Below are 13,583 nucleotides of genomic sequence, written 5' to 3' on the forward strand. Positions count from 1 at the left end.
AAGAACATTCCATGCTCATGGATAGGAAGAATCAATATCGTGAAAATGGCCATACTGCCCAAGGTAATTTATAGATTCAATGCCATCCCAATTAAGCTACTAATGACTTTCTTCACAGAATTGGAAAAAACTACTTTAAAGTTCAATGGAACCAAAAAAGAGCCGCATTGCCAAGACAGTCCTAAGTTAAAAGAACAAAGCTGCAGGCATCACGCTACCTGACTTCAAACTACACTACAAGGCTGCAGTAACCAAAACATCAAGGTACCGGTACCAAAACAGAGATATAGACCAATGGAACAGAACAGAGCCCTCAGAAATAATACCACACATCTACAGCCATCTGATCTTTGACAAACCTGACAAAAACAAGAAACGGGGAAAGGATTCCCTATTTAATAAATGGTGCTGGGAAAACTGGCTAGCCATAAGTAGGAAACTGAAACTGGATCCCTTCCTTACACGTTATACAAAAATTAATTCAAGATGGATTAGAGACTTAAATGTTAGACCTAAAACCATAAAAACCCTAGAAGAAAACCTAGACAATACCATTCAGGACATAGGCATGGGCAAGGACTTCATGTCTCAAACACCAAAAGCAATGGCAACAAAAGCCAAAATTGACAAACGGGATCTAATTAAACTAAAGAGCTTCTGCACAGCAAAAGAAACTGCCATCAGAGTGAACAGGCAACCTACAGAATGGGAGAACATTTTTGTAATCTACTCATCTGACAAAGGGCTAATATCCAGAACCCACAAAGAAATCAAACAAATTTGTGAGAAAAAAACAAATAACCCCATCAAAAAGTGGGCAAAGGATATGAACAGACACTTCTCAAAAGAAGACATTTATGCAGACAGCAGACACATGTTCGTAGTTCCTCCTTTAGCTCTGAGAAGTTTGATCGACTGAAGCCTTCTTCTCTCAACTCGTCATTCTCCATCCAGCTTTGTTCCGTTGCTGGCGAGGAGCTGCATTCCTTTGGAGGGGGAAAGGTGCTCTGATTTTTTGAATTTTGAGCTTCTCTGCGCTGCTTTTTCCCCATCTTTGTGGTTTTATCTACTCTTCATCTTTGATGATGGTGACGTACAGATGGGGTTTTGGTATGAATGTCCTTTCTGTTTGTTATCATTCCTCCAGATGAGTCAGGACCCTCATCTGCAGGTCTGTTGGAGTTTGCTTGAGGTCCACTTCAGTTAGGCTACTCTCAGTTAGGCTACTCGGGGGTCAGGGACCCACTTGAGCAGGCAGTCTGTCCATTCTCAGATCTCAACCACCATGCTGGGAAAATCACTATCCTCTTCAGTGCTGTCAGACAGGGACATTTACATCTGCAGAGGTTTCTGCTTTTTTATTTTTTATGTTTTTTTTTGGCTATGCCTTGTCCCCAGAGGTGGAGTCTACAGAGGCAGGCAGGCCTCCTTGAGCTTCAGTGGGCTCCAACCAGTTCGAGCTTCCCAGCCGGTTTGTTCACCTACTTAAGTCTCAGCAATTACGGGCGCCCCTCCCCCAGCCTCACTGAGATCTAGTCTTGCAGTTAGATCTCAGACTGCTGTGCTAGCAATGAGGGAGGCTTGTGGGCATGGAACCCTCTGAGCCAGGCACGGGATATAATCCCCTGGTGTGCCCTTTGCTAAGACCCTTGGAAAAGCACAGTATTAGGGTGGGAGTGATCCGATTTTCCAGGTGTTGTGTGTCACAGTTTCCCTTGGCTAGGAAAAGGAATTCCATTCCTCCTTGCGCTTCCTGGGTGAGGTGATGCCTCGCCCTGCTTTGGCTGTCACTCGTTGGGCTGTACCCACTGTCCTGCACCGACTGACCGACACGCCCCAGTGAGATGAACCCGGTACCTCAGCTGGAAATGCAGAAATCACCTGTCTTCTGTGTCACTCACGCTGGGAGCTGGAGGCTGGAGCTGTTCCTATTCGGTCATCTTGGCACCCCCCGCCACCAATAAGGGGTTTTGTTATGGGAACACTCCACTTTTTAGTTACAATTTCTTAGTCCATTCCTGCTGCTATGCCAAAATACTTGAGACTGAATAATTTATAAATAGAAATCTATTTTCTCACAATTCTGGAGGCTGGGAAATCCAAGATTAAGGTTCAGTCAGGTTCAGTGTCTGGTGAGGTCTCTGCTTCCAAAAGGGTACCTTGAACACTGTATTCTCTGAAGGGAATGAACATTATGTCTTCACATGGTGGAAGGGATGGAAAGGCAAAAAAGTCCTAGCTAGCTGTCCCCAGCCCTCTTGTAAGGACTTTTATAATACATTCATGAGGGCAGATCCCTCATGACCTAATCATTTCCTAAAGGCCCCACCTCTTTATATTGTTGCACTGGAGATTAAGTTTCAACATACATTTTGGAAGAGACATAAACAGTCAAACCATAGCATAAACCATTCCAGGCATGTTTTATATTCTTGTCTTTCTCTTAGCACCAAACACAGTGGTTTTTCTCAACTATAGACAATGCTACCAAAAACTTATCCAGAATCGAAGGTTTGCTATACATGGAATTAAATTGTCTTACCAGCTTTCTCTCTGGTTCTTTCTTGTGACCCTACATTTCAATCAAACTGTTAACTGCTCTCCATGCTTTTATTTGGTTGGAACATCTTCCCACTGCACCTCTTGTAAACATCCATTGATTATTCTAAATAAAGCTTCCTGCAATGCACACTACAAAAACTGGATGTGTTTTTTCCCTTTTGAATTCTCACATCACTTTGTTCTTTGCTCTACCATCCTTACCTCTCTGGTGTCCTTTCTTGGTCTTTGTTAGTGGTTTCTTTCCCCTATTCATCCTTTAAATATTGGGCTTCCTCAGAATTCTTCTCTATGCCCTATTCTCTTCTCACTCTATATACATTCCTCAACATCTATTCTACTATCGTGGCTATAATTCTAAATAATATGCTGATGAATTTGAACTAGAAAAGCTCTCAAGATTCTATTTAGTGTATCTAATTACTTACTGAATATCTCTACTTGTCTTACAAGCATCTTAAGTTAGTATATGCACAAACTCAAGATCTTCCTCCACCAAAGTTGTTCCTTCTCTAGATAATTTCCTATCTCAGAGAATGAAGCCACCTTTGACCTAGTTGCTCAGAATAGAAACTGAGAAGTCATTCTTTCTTGCTGCTTTTCTTTATCTGCTAGCATCAAGTGAATTACTAAATCATGTTAATACAAGTTACTGAATGTTTAAACATTTTATTCATTTCTTTCCAGATAAATTGACATTAGTCCAGTCCAGGCCATAAGCATTTCCACACCTAAACACTGTAATGGTCTTCTAGCTTTTCCCCATGTCCAGTCTTGTTCCTCCTCAATGTAATTTTCACAATGCAGAACAATATTCTTAAATGTCAGCTTGATTATGGTAACTACCTTCTTAATATTCCTCAATGACTTCCCATAGAAGAAAAATGTTAAAACTCCTTACATTCAGCTTATAGGGCCCTTTGAATAAGGCTTTAACCTTGACCCTGTCTGCCTTCTCATTCATCACTTGACACTCTAAACTTTAGCCATACTAAATTTTTGTTCTTCAAACTTGCCATGTCTCACATCTCCAAAACTTTATGCATTCTGTATGCTGCCTTCCAACACCAACACTCTTGCTTTTCATCCAGCTGACGCTTCATCAATTTAGAAGTCATTTCTTCCAGAAGATTTCCTGACACTACCTTCAACATGCATCCTTATCATGGCATCCAACACTTATCACAGCATCCATCCCACTATTTTAATTCCTTGTTTAACTGTCATCATTTTTAAATTTGACAACCATTCATTGAGAGACCATTATATTACAGATACTGTATTCTCCTCTGTGTACAGACTGTGGTCAATATAGAGTATTGTAGAAGCACATTTAGAATGTGAGAGAAGTCCAAGAAATGTTTCTTAGTGACTTGTGTTCCCATCTATTTCCCTACTAAATTAAACTAGAGACAGTTCCATAATCATTTCTGAGTTATCTGAATTGCCTAACATAGTATATAGTAGATAAATATTTATACCATCAATTATTGGATTTTAAAGACATACTAAATATTCTTTGCATTTTAAGAGGCCACCAACTAGCCAATACTTTCTACCCAGCGAGTTTTTCTTTGATATCACTTTGGATACAATGGAGTGTAAAAAGCAAAGAGACAAACTAATATAGTGGAAAATATGGGACTTAGAGTCAGAACACTGTGATTAATAATTCTGCCACTTACTAGGTATGTGTCCTTGGTCAAGACCCTTAACCTCTCTACGTCTCAATTTCCTCATCTGAAAAAGGCAGTTACAAGAATGAAATGAGATAAAGAGAAAATAAAAGCATAAAATGTAAAAGGTTATCCAAAATGATGTCTATTATTATTATTGTTATTAAAGTCAATGCAGATCAAGTCTCCTTATGACTGGTTATCCCAGCTCTGTAATGCTACAGGATTTCCAAAGTTCATTCTTCATCTTTGCTTTACCATCCAAGAGATAGACTTTTGTACTTTAATAAATACATATTGATGGAAATGGTTAAAAATCAGAAAGAAAACAAGCCAAAAATTGAGTAAATATACATTAATGTATGAAAGGGACAAGACAAAAGTACCAGCCTATGACAGTTTATAATTTGAATGTATGGACCCCCCCCCCAAAAAAAATCAGGCCACAATTTTGTTTAATGTTGACCAAAAGGGTAGGTAAGTGGCACAAGAGTAGTGCTGTGAACTGTTTCACAGTAAAATGGTAACCCTCTGACCTAGAAAGTCAGGATATCTGGGCTCAAATACTAATTTAGCTACCAATTCAACCACTAATACCCAGGTGGTCTACACACCCAACACTCTAGTCTTTCAGTTCCTTGATCTCCTTAGCTCCTATTGTCTTTTTCTTCCACTGTATCTTAGCCACTCACTTACAGGGCCACAAATCTCAAATGGCCACTCAACTTTGCCCAGCTGTGCTACGATTCTGATTGCTTTCCATCCTCCAAATGACTATTTTGTACCTTATCTTCTCCTCTTAAACCTCCTACTCAAATATTCCTCCTCACTCCTTACTATTCTTGCGTCATACCTTATCTTCATTGAGAAAAAGTATTAGTATCAGGCAGAAAGGTCTCACCTCTGACCACTGAATCTACCCATCTATCTGCATCTTTACCCATACTTGCTGTCTTTCTTCTTATTACTATAAATTATATGTTCATGTGGCTGGGCGTGGTGGCTCATGCCTGTAATCCCAGCACTGTGGGAGTCCGAGGCAGGCAGATCACCTGAGGTCAGGAGTTCAAGACCAGCCTGGCCATGGTGAAACCCTGTCTCTACTAAAAATACAAAAAATTAGCCAGGCGTGGTGGTGTGCGCCTGTAATCCCAGTTACTTGGGAAGCTGAGGCAGGAGAATCGCTTGAACCTGGGAGGCAGAGGTTGCAGTGAGCTGAGATGGCACCATTGCACTGCAGCCTGGGCAACAAGAGTGAAACTCCGTCTCAAAAAGAAAAAAATTTTATGTTCATGTCCTACCTAAGGCCAACACTTCTATATATTTCCTGGATTCCATACCCTCTTATCTTCTCAAAGACTTCACTCCTAAAATATACACAATCTCTTATACCATTATTTCCACCCCCCTCCATTGGATTATTCCCATTAGTCTAAATATGCTTAACTATCCTTAAGAACCCTTCGACCATACATATTCCTCTATTACCTCCATTTATTGGCTCTCTTTTATAGTAAAACGTCTTGAGATGTCTATAATACTACGTCAATTTCTTTTCTCTTTTCTTTTTTTTTTTTATTTTGAGACTGAGTCTCGCTCTGTTGCCAGGCTGGAGTGTAGTGGCACGATCTTGGCTCACTGCAACCTCCGCCTCCCAGGTTCAAGCGATTCTTCTCCCTCAGCCTCCCGAGCAGCTGGGACTACAGGCGCATGCCACCACGCCTGGCTAATTTTTGTATTTTCAGTAGAGACGGGGTTTCACCATGTTGGCCAGGTCTCTTGACCTTGTGATCTGCCGGCCTTGGCCTCCCAGAGTGCTGGGAATACAGGTGTGAGCCACCCACCATGCCCGGCCAGCAGTACTACGTCGATTTCTTGACACCACATTTTCCCTTCATTGTACTAGTCAAGGCATAAAACTACTTTATGTTTCCAAAATCCAATGCACAGATCTCTTTATTTTACTTGATTTCTAAGCATGATTCAATACCATTGGCCATGTTTTGTAGTCTTGGCTTTTTTGTTTGTTTGTTTTTTAGTAGAGAGGGGGTTTCTCCCATGTTGGTCAGGCTGGTCTGGAACTCCCGCCTTAGCCTCCCAAAGTGCTGGGATTACAGGCATTAGCTACCATGCCCGGCCAGTTTTGGCTTTCATGTCTCCGCACTCTTCAGATTTTCATCTTACTTCATTGGCTATTCTTCCATCTCCTTTGTTTGCTTCTTTTCCTCTGCTTTATACTAGCCAATGCAATGTTCTCTGTGAGCACACTTGCCCTAGGTAGTTTTACACATGCTGATGACTCCCAACTTGGTATCTTTGGTTCCTTGCACTCTGCAGAGCTCAAGACTCAACTTACCTTTGATTTCTAATAAGAATATAAAAATCAAGGTAAGCAAAATAAAACTCCACCCCCCACCCCCCACTCCACCCTGGCTGCTCCTTTTTCTTCCTTAGTCTTTTCCATTTGGTAAATGGCATAACCATCCAATCTCAAGACAAAAACTTAGGGGCTAGAGGTGACTCCTTTTTCATCACCTCTATATTCAAAACATCACAAAATCTGTAGGCTCTGCCCCCAAAATAGAGCTCACATACATCTACTTCTCTGCTATTTTATCCCGAACTTGTCATTCCTCTTTGGATTTCTGCAATTGCCTTCTGCTATAGATCTTGCTCCCCACCCAGTATGATTCAGTCATCACGTAATAGGCAGAACAAACGTTTTTAAAATGTAAATCAGATCCTATCACTCCCTCCAAACTCACTACTGGTTTCTCTTCACACTTAAAATAAATTCCAAACTTATTCCATGGGTAGATTTCCATGGCCTATTCAAAGCCTTACATGATTTGGCTCCTACCTATCCCTCCAAGCTCATCTTGTATCACTTTCTCCACATTCTAGCTACAGTGGTCTTTATGATATTCCTTGAAGGAGTCAAGTTCTTTCTTTCCTTAGGGCTCTTGCAATTGGAGTTGCCTTTACCTGTAGTGGGCTGATCCCAAATATTTCCATCGTTGTTTTTTAAAAATATTACCAAGCAATCAATCTAAACTAACCCCTCCCCCAGTCTTAAGGAAGACCTTCACACTGTTTTACTTCTTCACTGTGCCTACTATTATCCAAAATTCCTTGCTCATATATTGTTTACCTATTTTCTATCTTCCACTCACTAGAATTTAAGCTTCATAAGAACAGCGATCTTGCTAGTCTTTCTTATCATTGTATTCACAATGCCTAAAACAATGCCTGACAAAGTAGGATATTCTTTAAAAAATAATGAATGCCTTTCCCTAAGCAAGTCACTTGACTTCTCTACTTAACTCACACTGGTGAGTTTACTACTGCTAGACTAAGCTCTGGGTGCAGGAAAAACAGAAGTGGCTAAGGTATGGCTTCTTCAGAAGCTCATCCATTCATTCCCTCAAAAAATATTTATTGAATGTATATTACACTATGTTCCAAGTACTGTTCAATCTCAGTGTTTAGTAAACACCCCAGTAACATGGGATTTCGTTAACCAACAGAAGTGTTTAAACAGGATGAGTATGAAAATAAGTACAAAATAAGAAGTACTATAAAAACGATACTTTATATGTTACTGTTACAGCAGCTGCCTATTTCCTTTTGTCTTGTAATTGCCAGGACCTTCTGACAAGAGCCAACTGAAAAACAGCAGTATAAATCATGGTACTCTAAAAGCCCAGACTTCAACACTATGCAATATATCCACACAACAAAACTGAACTTGTACTAACTAAATCTGTATAGAATTTTAAAAAGTAAGTTAAAAAAAATTCCAGAGGACAATAAATATGAATGTCCTTTACATAGGCACCCAGTGACTAAAATATTTGGGGCATGAATTCTCTAAGGGTGACAATAATAAGTGTTATTTTTCATGCTTCTGTTGCACAAATAATTATATTTATCTCTAAGGAAAATCAGAGAGTGGGGTGTGGCCTCCCTCAGTGCCAACTGGGCTAATTATCTCCCCATATCACCGAATCTGTTATTTCATAGGCTCTAGGAAACCCAAAGAGGGGAGTGAGGGACCTGGTATGGTCCCCTGCAGAGCTCTTGTAACACTCCTGATTGATGTGACAGACACAGTATGTGTGCAACTGTCCTTTTTCCTTCAAAAGCACTGGTCTAAAGCAGGGATCCCCAACCCCTGGGCAGCGGACAGGTACAGGTTTGTGGCCTATTAGGAACAGGCCACACAGCAGGTGAGTGGGGCTAGAGGATTACACCCGAGCTCCACCTACCGTCAGATCAGTAAAGGCATTAGATTCTCATAGGAGCACAGACCCGATTGTGAACCGTGCATATGAGGGATCTAAATTGCACCTTCTCATGAGAATCTAATGCCTGATGATCTGAGATGGAAGACTTTCATCCCATCCTGCCTCCCCCGCCGCCCGTGCCGCCCCAAATTGTCTTCCATGAAACTGGTCCCTGGTGCCAAAAAGGTTGGGGACTGCTGGAGGTGCTTGTCCACTGGGTTAAAGCCAAGAGGAGTAAACAGGATTAAGGGGCGTGGAGGTGGGTGGGTTAGGGAAGACAGCTTTCTCAGGATGGGCAACCAATCCCAGAATCTTCAATCACAGGAGCATGTATGTGAAGGTTTATTTGCAGGGATCCACCATTTGTAAAATAGTACACGCTTAATAAAATTAATTTTGCAGTCAATCTTGACTGACAGATCTCTTCTTTCTTATTGCAGAGTATTCGTAAAATAAGAAAAACAGGAGGAAGAGAGAACAAAGAAGAGAGATGTGGGATGAGAGAGTAAGGAAAAGAATCACGGAGAGGAGAGACAATGTCTGTGGCTGTTTTCCCAGCGTCTGGGAGAGGAGCCCAAGCATCCCATTGAACTGACCGGGGGGGGGGGGGGGGGGGGGGGTAAGTTTTGTTTTCAAAACTTACCGCAAGGAAATGATCGCGGGATACCCGGCACTGGCGCCAAAGGGCTTGGAAGGGCGGAGTTAAGAAAAATGGGCCGTACCTACAACTTCCTGCGCAGCTCTCGCTGGCCCAGGAGCTCAGTAACCGTTGCGTAAGCCACGCGCCACCCAGGTGGGCAGGGTAGTGACGCGAAAGCCCGGCTAGACTTCCGCGCAGGGGCGGGGCGGGGCGGGGCGGGGTGGGGCGGCAGCGCGTTTAAGTGACGTCTTGACCGCCCGCGCCGGCAGAGACCAGGGTTCTGGGGCTGCTGGGACTATGTGGTGTGTTTTCTGTCTATTGAACCCTTTCCTTTTGCCGTCTCTTCTGAATATTGACTCATCGGGTTGTAGAAATCCAGGGACAGAGTTGACATCACTGGGCATTTTAGCCAAAAAGCAGTGCTCGGGACTGCATGTGCCAGAAGTAAACTTGTCAAAACTCATTGTTTCCCCTAAAGTCAGCTTGAAGTGCAATGGTAAAAGAGCACGGTCTCTCCCCAAGACGGCCTGAGCTTAAACTGCAGCACTGTCACTTGCTAGCTATGGGACCTAGGCAAATACATCATCTCCCTGAGGTTGTCTTCTCATCTCTAAAGGACGCTGTGGTGGTGGTGTGAGAATAAATGAGACATAGCAAGTGTCTGGAACAAAGACACTGTGTACAAAGTAAACAATATACTGTTATCAATATAAAACCTTTTTTGTTTGTTTTTTTTTCCCCGCCTGAAATCTTATGTGGAAAGTTGTATGTGAAAGAAATGAAAGCGGAGCTGCGTTGATGGTGGACCCAGAAGCTTTGGCCTTTCAGTCTCAAAGTTTCCAGGAATATAATCCACGCTTCCTATAAAAGACAAAAACAACCGTTATTGGAGAAAGTGCAAATTTCTTAGAAAGATAAACTGCCCATTCCTATCTAATGTTTCTCCTGACACTCAAAACAGTGTTTACTCTTGAACACTGTATTCCTTTTTGACTCACTGTGTTTTCTAAAGTTAATTCCTCTACCGGAGTGTTCTTTTTCTTAGTCATCATCTAAGATCTGCTTCAAATTACAGTTCCTTCTTGGGTAACTTAAAAACGAAATTATCTTTTTATTGGTTTTGTTGTTGTTGTTGAGACAGGGTCTCACTCTATTACCCCAGCCGGAGTGCAGTGCCATCTAGGCTCCCTGCAGCCTCCGCCTCCTTGGTTCAAGCGATCCTCCTGCCTCCTGAGTAGCTGGGGCTACAGGTGGGCGCCACCACCCCTGGCTAATTTTTGTATTTTTAGTAGAGAGGAGTTTCACATGTTGCCCAGGAGGCCTTGAACTCCTGGACTTAAGTGATCTGCCCGCCTTGGCTTGCCACGGTGCTGGGATTACAAGCATGAACCATCAGAGCCCTGCCCTTTTTATTGTTTTTAACACCTTCCCTCCTTCAATGTGATACAGACATCTCAGCAAGGATTTAATTTTCTTCCTCATTTCAGGAGAGTAGACAGGGTTTCATGATTATAGGATTAAGGGAATGTTTTGTACTCATGAAAATGAAATGTTTTGTACTCATAGGAAAAGCAGGTAGATCCCTAAAGATAATGGGAGCTGGGACAAATGGTAGAGCTGGGAAGGAAGACCTTTGCTAGGAGTCTGTTTGCCTCCAGGGCACTACTCTTATGCTCTAGAAGGAATGGGCTCCTGGACAGGTAAGTGCTTTAAGGTCCATGTAAAGAAGACGGAGGGCACATCAACAAATGGAGTTTTGGAATTCTCACCAGGCCAGAGGGCTCAGGCTGGATTTGAGTCAATCAACTATAAATATATTACATGCTCCCCAAATGCCATGAAGCAATCCCACCTGTTACAGAGAGGTACATAAATGATTCATATAAAAACATAATGTTCTGAGACATTGACAAAATATAGTGGTTTATTGGGAGACAATATAATGAAAATTTACCAATAAAAAATTTAAATAATTATCTGATAACCTTTCTTATAAAAATTAATAGTATTTTAAAACTAAGTAAATTAATTATATTTGCAACAAGGCCATAGAAAGCAAAAGCTTTTGAGGAATAAGGAGAATCTTAACTGAGAGCAATTTTTTAAAACTATATTGACATGATAAAAAAAGTTTTAAAACTTTCTACATAAATATTTTCATACTTCTGAAAGTACTTCAATAAAAATAAAAATTTGGCCAATGATCTATTTAGTATGATTTCAGTGCCAAATTTCTTTTCCAGTTTTATCTCTAATTCTCTTCATCAGTCTCAAGTGCTAATCACTTTCTATGCTCCAGGCTTTACTGTTTTCAAAACTTTGCTAATATGCCAGCCTCCCACATTAGTTGTTCCCATCTTCACCTTACTCCCTAATATTACCCCATCCGTCCAGATCCTCTCCATTCTTCAAGATCTAGTTCAAGTATTAGCTCCTCTAAGATTTCCTCAACTTCTACACTAAAAACACTTTTGAATTATTCACTTGGATTATAGCTATTTGTACATATCTTATTTCCTTCTAAGGTTCTTAAAGGCAAGTATCATGTCTTGTTCATATTTGTATTCCTCACATGGTCAATTTTCCATTAGAATTCAAGTTCTATTGAAAACCAAGCCCTTGAATATCTTGTTCATCACTGTATTCCCTAGTATCCAGCACAAGACCTGGCACACAGTAGGCATGTTATAATATATTCTGAGTGAGGGAGTAAATGGATTTTAAAAACAGCTCCATGAAGGCAGGGATTTGTCTGTTTCATTCATTGCAAAATGAATATCTGAATATAAACATGAAGGCTTAGCATTCATTATATACAACAAAATTCTTTAATCTGCATAGCATCATAAAAGTCAAATATGAAGTATTTATGTTGCCTTTGACCCAACAAATTCAGATGATATCTTTCGGAAAATAATACATCCCCCAAAACTGCAGTATCATTTTAAAGAATCAAAATAAAATAGATGTTGATATTAGTTTCAGTTTTATTTTTTTCTGTGTTCTAAATTTTCTGCAATGAAAATGTGTTTTTATAATCAGAAAAAATAATCAATATTATTTTTAAAGAATGTAGTGGGTGAGATCATTTGCAAATGTATACCTGAGGAAATTTTGAGGACATCAAGGTCAATCAAGGTGATTGGGAATTAATACCACAGAGGAAAATACTGTCCTGAGACATATGACACTTCTTTCAGGGACTGAATTATGTCCTTCCCCACAAATTTATATGTTGAAACCCCAACTTCCAATGTGATGTATTCGGAGATGAGGATTTGGGAGGGCAATTAGATTTGGGTGAGGTCATGAGGGTAGGGCCCTCATGATATGATCAGAGTACCCTTATAAGAAGAGACACCAGAGAGCTTGCTTGCTCTCTCTCGGCGTCATGTGATGACACAGTGAGAAGGTGGCCATTGGCAAGCCAGGAAGAGAGACTTCGCCAGAGCCCAACAATGCTGGCATCCTGATCTTGAACTTCCAACCTTTAATAGAAATAAGTTTCTGTAGTGTAAGCCACCCACTGTATGGTATTTTGTTATAGCAGCCCAAGCTGACTAAGATAGATGAAGCAGACTAAGATCCAAACTGTTGTGTGGCAAGTAGCTTTCTGATATTGAGAGAGAATCCCCTTATTCTCAGATTTAGTCAGTAAATGTTTATTAAATGTCTATTGTGTTCCATGGCCTGTGAAAAATGCTGAGGATTCAAGGATAATTAAGAAAAGGTTCCTACCCATAGGGAGCTGGTTTAATAAGAGACAAACATGTAAATAAACTTTAAAAAGTGTTACATGTGCTCTGACAGAAGTATGTATAAGGGATCCAAAAGTTAGAGTAATTGTTTCTATCTGTGGTTTAAGTGGGGATAGGTTGGGTTGGTCAGTACTCTATCAGGTTAACCCTAAGTTCACCAACCAAGTCAAGAGATGTGGCTTTCTATGTGGCGACAAACCCTGGCCTTCACATGGTGAGCCCTGCTGAATGGTCAGCCTCTGTCATTCTTGACCTCACCAGCTCCATGATATATAACAGCAACATAGTCTTATAGCAATTAATAAATTCCTACAAAGAGCTTCCAGGAATAGGCACAAATTTCAGAGATCCAATAGAGGAAGTCAAAAGGCCAGCACTGGGCAGTCACAGAGATTTAGATGGTGGCTACCCTCTTAGAGGTAGAAAAGAGCTTGCTGCATGACCTGCAAAATGAAACAGGTATTGGCAGTGGCTGTTTGAGGTGTCCTTCAATCATTTCTATACTCTGTGGACTTCCATTTCTAATTTTCCTAGGGGCCCTAAACATATTCAACAGCATTCTGATTTAGTTATACTAACTGTATTTTGTATAAGTTAATAAATATTCCAAGCCTGTTACTTGGAGAAAATGCCACTGATGACCTGGGAAACAGCATGAAGTGTA

General features: G+C 40.9%; 2 protein-coding genes across 3 annotated transcripts in view; both read right to left on the reverse strand.

Annotated features, from left to right (window-relative positions):
- SLC9B1 (solute carrier family 9, subfamily B (NHA1, cation proton antiporter 1), member 1) overlaps positions 1-9,367 on the reverse strand; it is a 126,676-nt gene extending 117,309 nt beyond the window's left edge. Inside the window, exon 1 of the mRNA XM_011943237.1 lies at positions 9,244-9,367. The gene's annotated coding sequence lies outside the window, so the exon portion shown is untranslated. The remainder of the gene's footprint in view (positions 1-9,243) is intronic.
- A 495-nt stretch (positions 9,368-9,862) lies between these two features.
- Positions 9,863-13,583, reverse strand: part of SLC9B2 (solute carrier family 9, subfamily B (NHA2, cation proton antiporter 2), member 2) — a 58,951-nt gene continuing 55,230 nt past the window's right edge. For both annotated transcript variants that reach the window (XM_011943240.1, XM_011943241.1), the window contains one exon: positions 9,863-10,022. The gene's annotated coding sequence lies outside the window, so the exon portion shown is untranslated. The remainder of the gene's footprint in view (positions 10,023-13,583) is intronic.

This window comes from Colobus angolensis, unplaced genomic scaffold, assembly GCF_000951035.1.
Source record: "Colobus angolensis palliatus isolate OR3802 unplaced genomic scaffold, Cang.pa_1.0 Scaffold217, whole genome shotgun sequence".
In the NCBI taxonomy this organism is placed as follows: domain Eukaryota; kingdom Metazoa; phylum Chordata; class Mammalia; order Primates; family Cercopithecidae; genus Colobus; species Colobus angolensis.